Raw genomic sequence first — 16,500 nt, 5'->3', positions numbered from 1 at the left:
CCTATACCACTCATCAGCAGCCATGCTGTGGGCATGACCCATATACAAAATAGAGGAAGACTGGCATGGATGTTAGCTCATGGTGAATCTTCCTCAGAAAAATATAAATAAATAAAGTGCCCAGTCTATGATATTTTTGTTACAGCATCCCATACTGACTAGGACACTGACTGTGTGAATAAGTTCATTTAGATTGACGATCCTTCTACATGACACGTTATTGTCAATCATTCCTAAATTGATGTGAGTCAAATTTCCCTTAAGGATCATAAAGATGTTAAGGCCCTTCTCCCTAGTTATGCACATATTGATACACATGAAAACATGTTGCGTCAAGTGCTTTATTGACAACTTAGTCTCACACTAGATCTTATTGGCCTTCAGTGAATCTCAGTGTTACAGTCAGTGTATTCCCCAAAGGGCAATAAAGGAAAGTCCCTGGACTGAAGGGGAGTCGGTATCCATCGTGCAGCTCCTGCCCTCTGCCCAGTCAGCTCCAGGGCAGGGTCAATTTACAAGATAGGCTTTTTTCCAGGCAGCTCTGTGTTTCTCCCAGCCTGTTCTCATTTAGGATGATCTCACCAGGAGGAATGAGTGGAAATTTGGAGGGAAGAGCTACAGAAGGCATCTCCCAGGGGAAATTCTTTGTGGTTACATGACCTAGAATATGGACACCTGGCTGCTCTAAGGTGTCCTGAAAATGGAACCCTTCCCATGTCTGCAATATCCTTCCATGTCCTCTTTCCCCTCCATCTCTCTGTTCTTGGTGGAAAAATTCCCTTGGCAACGACAATGAAAAAATGAAGGTAGGGAATGGCCCATTTCCAGTCTCAGAATTCTGTGAAATTTTACTGCCTATCCCCAGTCTCCCAGGACTGACACTCTTTTTATTCTTTTAAGATTAGATTACATTTTAATCTCCTTTAATCAGAGTTTTCTCTCATCCTTGTTATGTATATACATGTTCTAATACATAATATTGAAAACAATATTTTTGGCCCTACAATTCCCAGGTTCACTCATAGTTGTTTTCTGATGGATGCATGCCTTTGTAATTATGTTTATAACTCCATTAACTATAGAAATGACTAAATGATGAGTAGTAATGTACTAATACAGGAAAATGGTCCATTTTTATTCAACATAAAGTTTCATGTTTTCATCAAGACAAATACATGAATACTTAATTGTTCAGCAAAAACTCTTACTGTGTACAAGTAAGCAATTATAAATCTATTGGAGTTGGTTTACCTTGTCGATTATTCCTTGTTTCCGAATTGTGCATTCAGCATTTCCATGAACCCATTAGAATCCTGCATCTTTATCCTACCATTTTATTTTTTTGTTATAATTTTTATTTATTTATTTTTTCCCCCAAAGCCCCAGTATATAGTTGTATGTCATAGCTGCACATCCTTCTAGTTGCTGTATGTGGGACTTGGCCTCAGCATGGCCGGAGAAGCGGTGTGTCGGTGTGCGCCTAGGATCCGAATCCGGGCCGCCAGCAGCGTAGCTCTCGCACTTACCACTCAGCCACGGGGCCAGCCCTATCCTCCCGTTTTAAATACTAGGTAATTGACAAAAGTCCACATGACTTGTTCAGTTGTGTGCTAGTGGATCCTTTGTAGGGTGTCTTCCCAGTTACGTTTTCAAATGATCATCGACAAAAGTCCACATTACTTGTTCAGTTGTATGCTAATGGGTCCTCCGTAGGGTGTCTTCCCGGGTACGTTTTCCAATGTGAACTCCAGCTGATGGCCTTGTGACACTGATATAAATACTGATGTCTCCACAGATCATGGGGCCAATGATGTGTGGTCCTTTACATAGTCATATATAACCTAATTCTTTTCATCCTATTAGTGTAAGGAATTCTATGGAAGGTAGATTGGTGACAATTAACAAAAGATGATTGATTATGAACATGCTGTTAGGGAGAAAAATTGAACCTCTGGGTATAAAGGTTTACTTTTTATGCAATTAATCAGCCACCCTAACAAACCCTGTTTATAGGCAGGTCTATATACATATATATATTAGATTAAGATTATATCACCTATTAGTTTGAATGTGCTTTTGTAAAGTATGCCTTGTTTCTCTTGCCCTTTCGTACTGGGAGAAATATGGAATAGCTAGAAACTGACTGGATTACTCTGGTCTGAACTCAGATCACGTAGGGCTTGAATCGTTTAACAAATGAGCGATTAATGGCAGCTACACCACTGGGATCTCCTGATCCAACATCGCGGTCGTACACCCTATAGTGGATATGGACAGTAAAATAGGACTGTGCTGTTTTCCCGAGGGTAACTTGTTCTGTTGATCAATATTTTGGATCAATAAGTGATAAAATATTTTGACTAGCTGGTCTAGATTTTAATCACTCAGAGGTTATTTTGTTCTCTGAGGTCACCCCAACCAAAATTGTTAGTCCCTTTAAGTTTTGTTATCCCTTGATTTGGCTTACCTTTGATTTTTTTAAATTAATTGGAGCTCCATAGGGTCTTCTCGTCTTACTTTGTCATTCCCGCCTTTTCAGGGAAAGGTCAATTTCACTGATTAAAAGTAAGAGAGTAAAACCCTTGAGTGGCCGTTCATACAAGTCCTCATTTAGACAACAAATGATGATGCTGCCTTTCCAGGGTCCAGTCACTGTGGCCTTTACACCGTGTCACTGGGCAAGCAGTGCCTGTAACACCAGAAATGCCAGAGGAGATGCTTTTGGTAAACAGGTGGGGGCTGTGTTTGCCGAGTTTCTTTTACTTTTTTAAATCTTTCCTTGAATGCCTACCTGTGTTGGGTTAACAGTTAATGTAATAAATAATTATTGGGTTGAATTTATTTTATTGTTAACTTTCGGTGATTATCTATCTGTTCTAAGATTATGCAAGGAGAAATAATTCTTGTTCCTCATAGTAACACTACTTCTATGAATTAATAGATTAATGCAGTATTAGATTAGGAGTTAGTTTCTGAGATTGAAATTAAGATAAGTATATTGTTGCACCTGAAGGCTTACTTAATTGGTGGCTGAATTTAGGCCAACTAGCGTATTGTTTGTACTCCCTCTCTAAGGAAGGTTGTATCCTGTATCTAAAAGGCTGTACCTCTTTAGGGCTGAGTCTGGGGAAGTCAGGAGGCTGGACAAGTGTGGAGCTGGCTCTGGCCCAGAGGGATGAGCAAGAGACACAGGACACCTGCTGCCACACACAGCCACAGCAGACATCACCAATCAGTCACGACATGCTGGGCTGCAGAGCCCAGAGAGCCCCCCAGTCCTCAACAAGTTGCACACGGAAGCCACTCCCGGGCAGAGCAGGGGGCAGTGATGAACCCATTTGCCATCCCAGCTCCCCTAAGACGTGGCCCAGGCCTCCTTTCCCCACTTACTCCACCAGCTCCTCACTGTCCTCGGGGCTCAGGCTTTCAAGGCCCGCCAGCAGGCTGCTCCAGCACTTCTCCTTCCTTACCACCGCCTCCCCTCTCTGCTCCCACTCTAGTTCCAGGGCAAGTTACCTGTGGCTCCTGAGTGATGCTCTTTGGCCTGGAAGGGCCTTCCTTCACGCCATCCACCCTGTGCATGCCTACTTACCCTTCAAGACTCGACTCCAGTGATGCCTCCTCAGGAAGCCCTCCCTGATGCTCCATCTCCCTAGGCCTGCTCTGGGCCACCACTCTGCCTCCTGCCCACATCTGTCACTGCCTGGAACCTTGCTGGGCCCCGTTCTCTGGTCTTCACGTGTACCCCAGCCCCTCAGGTGGGAAGGAAATTCTTAGGCTCAGGGCAATGGAGCAGATTCCTGGACTGTGGTGACACTGCCCACCCCAGGAGAGGTCATTCTTTGGGCCTTTTCCAGCTTTGGCCCATTGCAGCTCAGCTGGAGCCAGGACACAGGGAGGCTGGCTCTGGGCTCAGTAGATCACAGCGTCGGCTTAGGGAAAAGTTACAGGGGGCCACACAGAGGGGCTCAGGACAAAACTCCAAGTCGATGATACCCTTGCTAAGGGCAGCAGGGGCCAAAGGCAACTGCACAGGCCACAGGAAGTGCTGGCGAGCTTTTCATCTGCTCACAGAGTCCCAGGGCTGGATAGAAGGAACTCAGGAGGCCCATCTGAGGTGGAGGTCACCTCGGGGGCATGCAAGCAGAAGCTGAGGGTCCCACAGCAAGTGGAATCTGAAGAGGTGACCCTGAAACTCCTTGCGGCTCTAACGTCTCTGAGTTGGAAGTCAGTCCCCTCAGTCACAGCCTCTAGCTGCCCCCTGACAGGGCTGTGCGTGAGTGGAGGCTGAGGGTGAAGGCAACCTCCTACCTGTGAGAACCGCTGTGATCACGGCCTCCCACAAGGGGCTAAGGATGATGAGCAAGGGACAGAGGGACTGACCCACATGACTTCCCCTCGGATGCTGAACATGCTTGTGATTCACCAGGCCAATCAGTATCTGTCCTTCTCCTCCACTCCTCTCTCCCCAAAAGGACATGTCAGTGTTTACTATGACATCCACAGACACATCAAGGGCATCTGGGAAGAATCATGTGTACATCTGGAGAGAAGGGAACTGTGAAAAGCAGTAATATCTGCATCCATGTGTGCAGATACTGACATCCACATACAGCTGTCACATTCCTCCAGCAGCCCTGGAATACTCCACAATCATGCTGGCAGGTTTTGGCACATAGTAGCCAAACGAACTGGTGGTGTCCCCAAGTGCCACCACTGCTGGGGTCTACCTTGAGATTTGGGGGAGGCAGGGTGTCATGCCCCATCTCACAAAAGTCTGGCTGGTGTCCAGGAGGTTCTCACAGCCTTCGACAATCATGCCCTCCATGGCTATGTTTTCCTGGATGCTCTTTGTCTTGTTTACTTCATTGTACATTATCCTGTCGGGACAGAAAATGTCAGAGACAGGCTGCCCCCGTCTCTCAGGGAGAAGGGAATGCCGGGCCTCTGGCCAGACCTAGGAAGAAGGCCTGGCACCCAGGATTCTCAGGTGGAGCCTGTGGTCACAAAGGGGGAGAGAGCATGCATATTGAATGCCCGCTCTGCCGGGCACTCTATGGGCATGGTATTATATCATCCTTCTCATAGCCCAAGGAGACAGGTGTTGGAAATGGAAATGGAGATTAACAGCTAGAAAGCAGGTCTGATTTAAAAGTTTGAACCACGTGGAACTGAGACGGCAAAACTGGGAGGACAGGAGTATAGGAAACAACCTTTCTTCTTTACTCTGCCCCCCACACCACTACTGGCCTTATCTCCATCCATAGAACTCCACCCACCCATCCTTCCTCAGGGCCTTTGCATTTACTGTCTCCACCCCTCCCCCAATGTATGTTATATAGCTGCTTCCTTAATGTTCAGGTCCTGGAATGGCTTAGTTTTGGAGCACCTGGCAATCCAGCTGGCTCAATGAAAGTCTGACTCCCGTAGGCTCCAGCATGTTTGGTGGGAGCAAGACACACCTTGTCCCTTAATGTGAGAATAAGGACAACTCTCCTATTTGTCCTGTTATGACTGCCGCAACACCCCTCCTCCAGGAGGTGGCGCCATTTAACTGCTTTTTAAAAATAGCATTGGCGGTGGGGCCGGCCCCGTGGCTTAGCGGTTAAGTGTGCACGCTCCGTTACTGGTGGCCCTGGTTCGGATCTCGGGCGCGCACCGACAAGCTGCTTCTCCGGCCATGCTGAGGCCACGTCCCACATACAGCAACTAGAAGGATGTGAAACTACGACACACAACTATCTACTGGGGCTTTGGGGAAAAAAGGAGGAGGATTGGCAATAGATGTTAGCTCAGAGCCGGTTTTCCTCAGCCAAAAAAAAAAAAAAAGGATTAGCGTGGATGTTAGCTCAGGGCTGATCTTCCTCACACACAAAAAAATAGCATTGGTGGGAAAAGAGGCCTGTGAGTTGCCAACTTTGCTAAGAGCCTTGGTGGGTTTTCAGGAGTCTTAGGAAGATAGTAATTTTGTGGGGATGAGCATCTGGAGAAAGTACCCCACTTACTCCAAGAAAAGCACAAATGTCTTATTTGTCTGCTGATGCCTCAAATTCTACAACCACGACCAGATCACCAAGAGGGCTGCTTAATATGCATGGCTTCCAAAGTTCTCTAGTAGACACTGTCCAATTTAACCCTCCCAGCAAAGAGAGATGACACTGGTCGAGCTGGATCGGTGATTAACGAACTCAGCGATGAGCCAATTATTGGGCCCCTCTGACCCTCAGTGTGTTCACCTGTAGAATGTCAGAGTGAGGATGGAAAAGAATGCATTTCACGTGCTGACCTCAGGCCCAGCACACACGGCAGGTGCTTGAGTAAAGGGCCGTGATCACTGTTGCTAGTATCACTGGTTGCAAAGGTGTTATTATCCAACTATTATTACCCGTTGTTTTCTGGCTATCAGACTGTGGCATGGAGACGGGGTCTCTTCCTTAGGATCCTTAGTCCCTCCCTCCCAGCAATGCTCTTCTCAGCAGCCCAGTCCCTAGCCCTCTTCTGGAAGGGTCGGGGCACAGGGAGGCACCATTCAAGGATATGCTAGTTCCCTGGATAGGGATTCATTTTTGGAAGTTAGCAAAGGTAAGCAGAACCATTTCTTTTGACGATGGTGGAGATTTTGCTGAGGAGGGCTGTATTTGCTACAAACAAGGGGGCGATCCCACAGTAGCAACACTAGTTTCACTGTTAGAGAAGTGCCAGCTGCAGCTGCTCAGGACTCCTGCTAGCCCCGGCTGGGTTTTGTTCTGAGAGCCACACCGTCCACGCAGCTGGGGAGGAGTTCCCAGGGCCGCAGTCTGCCGGGGCAGCTGGAATTGACAACCTGGGTTACAGTGAGCCCAAGAGATGAGGTTCAGGAGAAAAAGCGGGACAAAGGCCAGAGGTAGGAGAGAGTCAGCCCCAGGGGAGGAGTGTTTCTGAGCACAGCCAGGGAGGGTTTGTTATCTGATGGCTTCCTGCAGGGCTGGGAGCTTTCCTCAGTCCTCCAAGGGAGGGAGAGAGGAGGATGAAAGGGCTGCTGTCAGGGCTATAGGAAAACCCTCTTCTGTGCCACTAGGGCTGTGTTCAGGCCAGATGCAGCTGATCAGGTGATCAGATGAGTAGGTTTCGGGAAAGGGGATCGGGATCTTAGGATAAATGCCTTGGCACTCATGTGCCTTCCTTGCTATGGCCCGCACCGGTACAGGGCATGCCACAGGGATGAGGAGCCTCGTTGGAGTCCCAAGTCTTCTCCTTGGGGAAGTGTGCAGGATTTGGCTCCTTGGGTCATGAGAGGACTGGGGTCTCCACCCCACAATGGTTTTTGTTAGTCTACAAACACACTCTGATTACATCTGCTCCCTGAATGAACCCCCAACTCCGCGGCCTGTGCCCTGCCCTATTCCAGCCTGGTCCTCCCTCTGCCCAGCTGGGAGACGTGGCCCTACCGGCTGCCTTTTGCTGGACTCGGGAAGCCATTTAGGGCACTGAGTGGTTGGCAGGGCTGGGTACTGGACCCTACATGCTGCAGACCGACCCTCCTTTGCAGATTCTGGCAGCCCATCGTTGAGTACAAGGCTGCTCATCATATCTTAGCCTCCATAAGGTGCAGACCCCAGGGCTCAGCTCTTGGTACGCACCTCGTTCCTGCCTAAACCTACTCCCTTGGTGATCTCACCAGTCTTGTGACTTTAAATACCATCTCTGAGCTGATGGCTCCTGAATGGCTCACTCCCTTACACTTCAGACTCAAACGCCCTCCTCCATCTTGTCCCCTCCACCACTGTTGTCCATCTCAAGCTCAACATGCCCCCAGTCAAGATCCAGTGAAGCAAGAAAGATTTCCCCTCCACACCTGCCCATCCTGCCAGTTTTTCCATCTTGGTTAGCAGCAACTCCAACCTTCTGCTTGCTCAGCCAAAAACTGTCGAATCACTCTTGCCTCCCATCTTCTCTCTCCCCACATCTAATGCATCAGAAACTCCTGTTGGTTCCATCTTCAAAACACACCTCGAATCTGAACCTCCTCCTCACCTCCACTGCCACCACCTGGTGCAGGCCACCGTCCACTGCTGCCTGGGCTGTTGTAGGAGCCTCCTCCCTGGTCCCTCTGCTTCTGCCCTGGCAGAGGAAGGATCCCCCTGGGCTTTGGAGACTGAATGAGGGGCAACGAAGGGGCCTTGACCAGAGGGCTGGGGCCTCTGACACTGGAAAAGTCAGGTGTTTGTCCATCCATGACACTGCCTGCTGTGACTGCACCCTTGGGCACATGAAGGCCCATCAGCCAGGACCCCCTCTGGGGCTCCTATACCACAGGTTGTGAGACACTGACACTGGAGAACAGGGGAAGTTGGCAGAGTGCCTGCGAGTCCCTGGGCGGATCCCTGCTCTGGCAGATGGGCCCACGTGAGTGCCCAGGGCCCTTCCTCGAACCCCATCTGTGCCAGGGACAGCACACCACCCACACCATCCCACCAACTGCCCCCTGAGCTTGAGCTGTGAAAAACTCAGATTGCTCCGGAGACCCTGCTTCCAGGTGAGGCAAGCTGGGGGTGCCCCAACACCCACCCCTTGGGATCCTAACCTGAACATGATATTTTAGCATCTGGGGCTCAGGAAACTCCTGCTGGGGAGCATCCTTAGCCCTGGCCTTTCCACTGATGGGGGCACCCCGGAGCCGGGCTCACCCAGACAGCTCCCCCAGTTTAGCCCTGGCATCGTCCAGTCTGTTGGCTCTATGTGCTCGTGAAAAGTGGGCCAGGAGCTCGTGCAGTGTCAGAATGTGCCTGGGAATCTGTGGCAGGGAGAGGCAGGGGGACAGGGACAGAGGCAAGGAGAGAGACAGTGATGAAGTAAGTCAGAGAGAAAACAGCAATGTAGAGAGGGAGAGAGAGTGACCAAGTGGACGGAGAATGGTTCTCTCAGCAACCAGCACTCCCATGAGCAGGGATGAGGACGGACACCCACAGCACTTCTGATCTCAGACTCTAATGTGGAGGATCTTCCAGGGTCTTGTTTGGGGCAAGAGCCCAGATCTTGATGCTCTAAGCCAGCAGGAGAAAGGGCCTGGAGGTAGGCTCAGTACCAGGAGCTCCCCCTCACCTTCCCACACTGCATGCTCTGTGGAGCTGGACAGCCCTGCGGTTCGCTGGGTCAAGGGCTGGCTCTAACCCCATTCTACAGGCAGCCCAGAGCTGGGGCCTGTTAGGGTCTGGGCTCTCCCGGCCATGGCTCCATGGTGCCCCCAGCTGTGGCTTGCTCCCAGCTGGGGCCCTCACTGCCATGGACCCCCAGAAGGCTCCCAAGGCATGTGCCCTCAAGGACAGGTCTAGGTGCCAGCTGGAACATGGGGTCAGTGAGGAAGATCTCCAGAACTCTCTCCTTGCAGTCAGTTTGGCCTCATAGTGCTTCAGCAGCTTGTCAAAGTCAAGTCGCTGTTCTGCTTTCAGTGGGCCAGGATCTGCAGGCTGTACTGGTGGCTGGAGACCAACTCTTGATAGAAATTGACCATGGGCAGCAGGATGTCTAATGGGTCTGCACGAGGAGTGGCTCCACAAGCCCTTGGTCACCCAGCCCCACCCACAGAGGTCAAGACCTAGTTCAGAGCTCCCACCCAGAGACACCCTTGCCTTTGAGGATGACTCTGGCACCACTGCCCTATCCTGGGCCAGATAGTTGGCCTCAGGCATCAGGACACCATCAGAGTCACAGATCTTTATAGACATGGGGCACCATCTTGTCTGACACCTGTGTATTGGAAGGTCGGAGAGGGCTGTTGTGGGTGCTGTGGTGTGCCTCGCCGCCTGAAGGGTCTGAAGGGCTACCCAGCTCCGGAGTTTTGGGGGTTCAGCTGAGGCCTCTGTGGTCACTGAATTGCAGCTCCACATTCCCCTCAGCCCTGGCTCCCCCAAGAGGCCTCCCTCCCAGAGTGCCCCACCAGTGACAGAAGTGACCCATCCGAGGTCATAAGGTGAGTCAGTAGCTGGCCTGGAACCAGGTCTCCTGAGTCCCCCATTCCAGGGCTTCCCTCCACAAGACATGCCCTCCCGAGTCACGTCCCTTCAGCTGTCTGTCCCTTTATCCATTTGTCCCTGTCCTTCCACACCTCCCCAGGCTCAGCAACTTGGGTCTGCTGCTGGCCTGCTCTGTTCCAACCTCTTGGAAACACAATACCCTGCCTTCCAGCTCCCAAAAGCCCAGCCAATCTCCCCAAACCTGCCCTTCAGTACTTGATTGGCAGGGATGGGTCCACTGAAACCTCTGCTTATAAACTCCATTAAAGAAAAACATGCCTCCTTTGCAATAAACTCTAAGTGGGAGCTTACACAGGACATTCCACTACCCATGGGACGGCACCATCACCCACGCAACTACAGGAAGTGCAGACCTCGTCTTTCTAGGGCCGCTTCCCATTGTGACCTTGGGGGAAAAGCGGGGCTCTCTGACTTAGGGAAGTGAACAAGAAAATGTCACACTCAGTGTGGGAGAGGCGCGATGCAGGTGGTCCTACTGTGCAGCCCTCGGGGCCGTCAGGGCGGTGCAGTCAGTTCAGAGAGCAGTGACGCAGGGTGGAAGGAATGGGAGCCTTGACCGTGCTTCTACCTTTTGTTTCAGTCATTCTACTTTTGGAAACCTGTCCCAAGGAGACGTTCTCTCATATGAACATTTCAGTTGCAGAGATGAGTGTTTCTAGTAACAAAAATTTGCAACAACTTTAAGAGCCAATGATGGGAGATGGCTGCATGGATGATGGCATGCTCACAGGTACTGGAGGATCAAACAGCCATCAAAAAGCATACTTTCAGCATGAGAAAACACTTGTGCTATAATGTTAGGTAAAAAAACAAACACATCAAGATTCAAATTCAACATTCATATATGTGATATTATGTAAATAAAGCGGGGGGAACATCCCAAGGTCTGTGCATAGAAAAAAATTTGAAGAAAACACAACAAAGTGTTTACAGTGGTTATCTTTGGGAAGGAGAACTATGGTTGATATAGCTTTGAACATTTTCTGATTCTCTAGATTGTCAAATTTTCTCAAATGGGTTCATATATATAATTTTTAAAAGGGAAAAGTAGATAAGGAACTAAAAATATATCACTTCCTCCTAGAAAAACAGCTTTTGCCAACTTGTCTTTCCTCTTCTGCTCCCTCTGAGGGATTCTGTGTGTTTTAAGGTGTGTTTTACACCCCGGGAGGATGGAAGTGCTGCCAGCCTGGAGGAGTGGGCCCTGGAGAGGGACTTCTCAGGTGGATTTTGGTGCAGGTGGGGCTGGGGACCTCTGCCAGGGCTGCCTGCTCACCCAGATCCCAGAGGGCCAGCTGGAGATGCAGGTCTTCAGGCCTTGGTCAAGATCTGGTGCAAACACACGATGGCCTCACTGACAGAGGAACCACAGGGTAAGCTCTGGCCACAGAGTTCCTGCCCCTCCAAGGCCTCGCCCACAAGTCCAGCAGAGCTGAGGGGACTAGGGAGAGGGCAGGTGCTGCCACCACCGGTGGGACTCGAGCAGCCTTTCTCAAGTGACACCTTATGTGAAAACCCCATCAGCGGGATGGACTATGTAACTTGTGGCCCAGTGCAGAGAAAATATGCAGGACCCCTTCTTAAAAAATGACAAAACTCCAAGATGGTGACAGCAGAGCACTAAACCAAACATAGACTTTTCTAAGCATGGATCACACGCCCCAGAAGCTGGCAGAGGACGGGAGCTGCTCTCGCTGCCAGCCTTCCTGGCACCGTCAGTGTCCACCTGCTGCGGTGACCACAAGGGATCTTAGAGGAACTCAGGGCTCTGGAGAATTCAGAGGAAATGCCACTGATGATGTGAAAAGAGCTAGGGCTTGAGACCCACACAGATCAGGCTCAAATCCACCTTATCCTGCTTCTCAGCTGTGTGACCTCCAGCAAGATGCCTAATATCTCTGAACCTCAGGTCTTTCCTGTAAAATATGAAGGTGAAATGACGTCACTCCTGTAAGTAATGGGACAATTTGAGGGCCTGGTACAGAGAAGTTGCTCAGTAAAGACTACCTCTCGACCACCCCCTTTTGGGGGGACAACTTAGAAAAGCAAAAACACCCAGATTCTCCCAAGCACGTACCCTGTCACCACCTAAAGAGCCCTGGGTATCATGCCTTCTCACTGGCAGCTTAGCACCAGGTTGGGTAATGGGCCTCTGAGCACCCCTGGCAGCCACATTTGCCGTGGCTCCCCTCCCAGCACCCTCTTCCCCGCCCATGCTCCCCAGCCAGCCAGCTCCAGAACACAGCCCGAGTCTCCTCTCCCAGGATGAGCTGTAAGGATACCAGAGAGACTTCCTGCAGCCCCCTCCCCTCCCAACTGTTCCTCCTCTGTTCTTGTTCATCACCCTCAGCTCCTACCACCCTGGAGACCTGGGAACCACCCCAATGTGTCTGGTGTTTAAGCTGAACGACAGAGGGGAAGCCAAAGGGACTCTGTCGTGCACCCCATTTGTAGACAGGAAAACAGACCCAGAGAGAAAGAGTGAAGCCCCCGGGAGTCAGGGCAGCCCCAGCGTAGGAGCCTGTCCTCATATCCCTGCAGTGGTCTCTGTCTTTCTCTGCCACATCAGATGCCCCTCCCTAGTCCCATTCTCCACGTGTGCTCTCTGCTCCCTCCCTCTATGATGACCCAGCACTTTGGCTGTTGGAGTCCCCTGGTGCTTTCCTCTTCTGTGAGCTGCCACGGGGCTGTCTCCTCTCCCAGCAGTTTGTGCCCTGAGGGCAAACCCCCACCCTGGGGTCTCACTTTCTCAGTACAACAAGAGCAGGGGTGGAACGTGCTTAGTGGGCACAGAGACACCCTTGAGCTGTGTGGCAGACGTCCAAAGATAGTAGCTCAGGAAATCACAAACATGCCACAGAGCCAGCTCCCCTCCCTTTCCAGGGCATGTGGCTTTGTCCCCTCAAGGCCACTTGCTGAAGCACAGGATGAATGGGCTGTGACAATTGACGGAATGGAGCACTTTGAATGCAAAATGGGACAGTTAGCCACTCTCCACTTCCGGGTTGCTAAAACTACACCAGCCTGTGCTTGAAGAGCGGCTGAAAATATCTAATGGAGAAATATTCAGTGTCAATGCAGGCTTTTCTATTTTTTCCATTCTCTGAGAACCTAGGCACATGAAATAATGGCTGTTCTTGGATCTGAACTCTAAAGAGCTAAGGGACTCACACACAGGCTCATGGAGAGCTCAGAGACACGTGGATGCCCAGTCAGCACCCTCACTGCCCTGATGTCATCACCCCCATGCCAGTCTGCTCTCTTTGCCAGTTCTGGGATTTGCACGTGGTAGCCTTTTCTCTTTAGGATTGTGGGGTATGCGTGTGGGTGTGGGTGTGTGGGTAAATGTAGTCTGTATGTAAAACTGATGGCGCTCTTCTCAGAGGCATCTACAGCACATCTACTCCCCAGGGACCAGAGCAAAAACCAGATGTAGTCAGGTCAGATGCTCTGCTCCCTGCACAGGCAACACTGGCAGTCTGGGATTCTGATTTAAGGATTGTGCTGGGTGGGCAATGCTCTGGAGAGCTGTGAGCTTGGAGACCTTGCAGAAGCCTTGGGCCATGGCCCACCCCTGCTAGGAGCCAATGTCAGGATGGCCGCAGGAACCCCAGCCCCTCTGAGATCACAGAGACAGCCTTTCCCTTATCCTGAATGTTCCTTCTGAGGATGCATTTGCTTTGGATCCAGGTTGGCTTGGCTGAGGTCCAAGGCCTGCTCAGTTGACCCTTGTCAACGATGACCACGGAGAGTTGGGACTTCGGCTTATTATCCCAACTCGCCGGCTAGAGTCCAGCTCTGGCTACCCAACCTGGCTCAATGTCTGGCGTCTCAGCTGAGCCCTGCCCACTTGCCATCCCACAGTCTGGCCTTCTTGGCCCATCAGAGGCAAACCCTCATTTGCCGCATCCCTCGGCGGCACTGCTCGTTCGCTCCTGCCCCACCAGAGTCCCCTCTCTGGAGACAGTGTCTTTAATCCAGAATGTATTTAGTCGGTGCAGTCATTGATGGAGAAATTAGTCCATGGTTTTCTCTCTTTTGTTAGCAGTCAAGGTTTTGCTAAAGATCTCTGTACTTCCTGTTTTTCAAACAGCTGCCACACAACTCAGTTCTCTCTCCTTCCTTCTCCATTCCCTCTGGCCTCTTCCAAGCCTAAGAGATGCCCATCTCTGTCTCCCTTTGATGCCCGTGACAAAGACAGAGGGTCATAGAATGTCAGAGCTGGGAGGGATCTGAGAACTGAGAGGTCCACAGAAGAGGAAAGGACTTATCCAAGGTCACTTCCAGCGCTGGAATCCAGGCTTAACTTTGGGTCTCCTGGCTGTAGATCCGTGGCCTGTGCCTGCCACACACGTTATTCCTTCCTTGCTGGGGAGACGGGCCATATAAAATGTCCTGATGGATTTCGTGTGGTGGCACCATGCTGGGCATGGGTGAGACAGCCAGAGGGGGATAAGTCAGATCCCTTCACTGGAGGAGCTTCCAGCCTAAGAAAAGGGTCAGAAACCCACAGAGGTAACTTATACTCCAACAAGGTGAGGCCAGAACAGAGGTGGGCCCCTAATGCAGTGGGAGGGTCTCACCATGGAATCCAGAAGCGCTACCCAGAGGTTTTGAAGGACAAAACAGGAGCCCAATTGGGCTGGCCCCGTGCTGTGGCAGTTAAGTGCATGAGCTCCGCTGCTGGCGGCCCAGGATCCAAACTGATGCACCGCTTGTCAGGCCATGCTGTGGTTGTGTCCCATATAAAAGTGGAGGAAAGTGGGCACAGATATTATCCCATGGCCAGTCTTCCTCAGCAAAAAGTGGAAGATTGGCATGGATGTTAGCTCAGGGCTGATCTTCCTCACACACACACACAAAAAAGAAACTCAACATGTGTGCTAGAGTATAGAAGGAATTGGAGCAGAAGGGATGATGTGAACAAAGATGCAGAGCACAACAGGGTGTTGAGTTCAGGGCAGCAGGGGTGGGGATGGCAGGAGGAACATGGGAAACAGGACTCAAAGCATGGAGTGGGCCCTGCAGAGAGGCTGCCTGGGGAGGGGTCAAGGTGGCCCTCTCCATGTCAAAGTTGGTTTGTAAACATGATCCCAAGGCTACAGTTTTACCACAAACCCTGAACTAAAGATCTGTGCAGTTTCTTGCAGAGTCAGCCTTCCAGGATTCTGAGTGCTCCCAAGCCAGGAAAATACCATGACCACCTCTAAATTCCTACCCTTCCCTTTGGGCTGCCTGAGCCGTCCCAACTTACTTCCAATCATAAATGGGAGAAAAATAACTATTAAAACAATGAAATGGTGCCAAACTGAGGATTCTAGAGGAGGGAAGGATTCTTCTCAGAAGAGGATGTTCCCTTTGTTTTAGATGGTCCTTGTAGCTTTTTGGTTACAAAAGATGAAGCCCAAGAGGACTCTTTAGATGGGAGAGAAGAGACTGAGCAGAGCTGGACAGTTTTGCTTAATAACTTTGCTTTTGTTTGGGTGTGATCTCCCGTTACCTCTAGGGAGAGTTGGCTGCTGGTGGGGGCTCTGAGTGTAGAGGGTATAGAGGGAGTAGAGACAGGGCCAGTGTCCTCGATGTCTGACCTGTGCACAGCCTGCTAAGAAGGGCCTAATGCCTGGTTTAAGGCTCTGCTGTTGTTGCCTTGAAATTCTTAAGAGCCCTGCATTTTCAATTTGCACTGGGCCCAGCAAAGTATTTAGCTGATCCTGAAAAAAGGTGTAGACAAGGGTATATTGGTAAAGGATTAATGACCAGCTCTCTGAAAGAAAAACTCTGACTGGTAGCACTGGCCAATTTCCATGCTGTAAACATTCCTACCTTGGCCCATTTTAAGCTACCAAAGAGTGAATAACAAGCTTGCAAGCTTCTTGAAAATTTCACAACCGACTTGCAAGTTGGTGTGAGCCAGCTCCAGCACATCACTGGATGTAAGGCGAGGGTCTTGGCAGATAAAGGTGGGGGCAGATAAAAGCCCCCACCACCAAAATGACAGTTGGGAGAGTGTGGAGAGAGGCCAGAGTGAGGAGAGGAGGTCAGCAAGAAATCCCTGTAGCAGGAAAGGCTGAGTGACAGGAGGGCAAGGATGTCTTCTATTCAGCTTTCAGCTGTTTTCTGTTTCAGTACTGGAAACCCCCTCGAGTGCATCTAAGCCTTTCAGAAAGTCTGGTCCATACTTGGCCCATGTTGGGGGCTTGGGGAGTGAAGGAAGAGCCAGCTGGGTGTCATTAGGGCTTTCCTGGATACTCTGGTTCTCCTCCTGGGTCAGGGCAGGACTGTACTGCCCAGGGCCCTGAAGTCGAGTGCGGTCATGTGACTCGCTGTGTCCAATAAAACTTGAGCAGAGTTGTCAGGCATCATTTGCCACATTCCTTCCCCTGCCCTGGGACTGGTGAATTTCCTGATGGTGGGAGCCCCGTCAGCCTGTGTCCCTGACTCTGAGTGAGAATTTTGTGGAGCAGAACACACAATGGACACACAGTGT

At 50.7% G+C, this 16,500-nt stretch overlaps 1 long non-coding RNA gene across 1 annotated transcript; it reads left to right on the top strand.

The window, feature by feature from the left end:
• The first annotated feature begins 9,716 nt into the window (after positions 1 to 9,716).
• On the top strand, positions 9,717 to 11,356 carry LOC131402489 (uncharacterized). The gene is made up of 3 exons (XR_009218712.1): positions 9,717 to 9,949; positions 10,594 to 10,743; positions 11,145 to 11,356. It is a non-coding gene; the product is annotated as an uncharacterized LOC131402489 (long non-coding RNA).
• Positions 11,357 to 16,500: the final 5,144 nt, after the last annotated feature.

This window comes from Diceros bicornis, unplaced genomic scaffold, assembly GCF_020826845.1.
Source record: "Diceros bicornis minor isolate mBicDic1 unplaced genomic scaffold, mDicBic1.mat.cur scaffold_112_ctg1, whole genome shotgun sequence".
NCBI lineage: Eukaryota > Metazoa > Chordata > Mammalia > Perissodactyla > Rhinocerotidae > Diceros > Diceros bicornis.
This window is presented reverse-complemented; position numbering and strand designations above follow the sequence as displayed.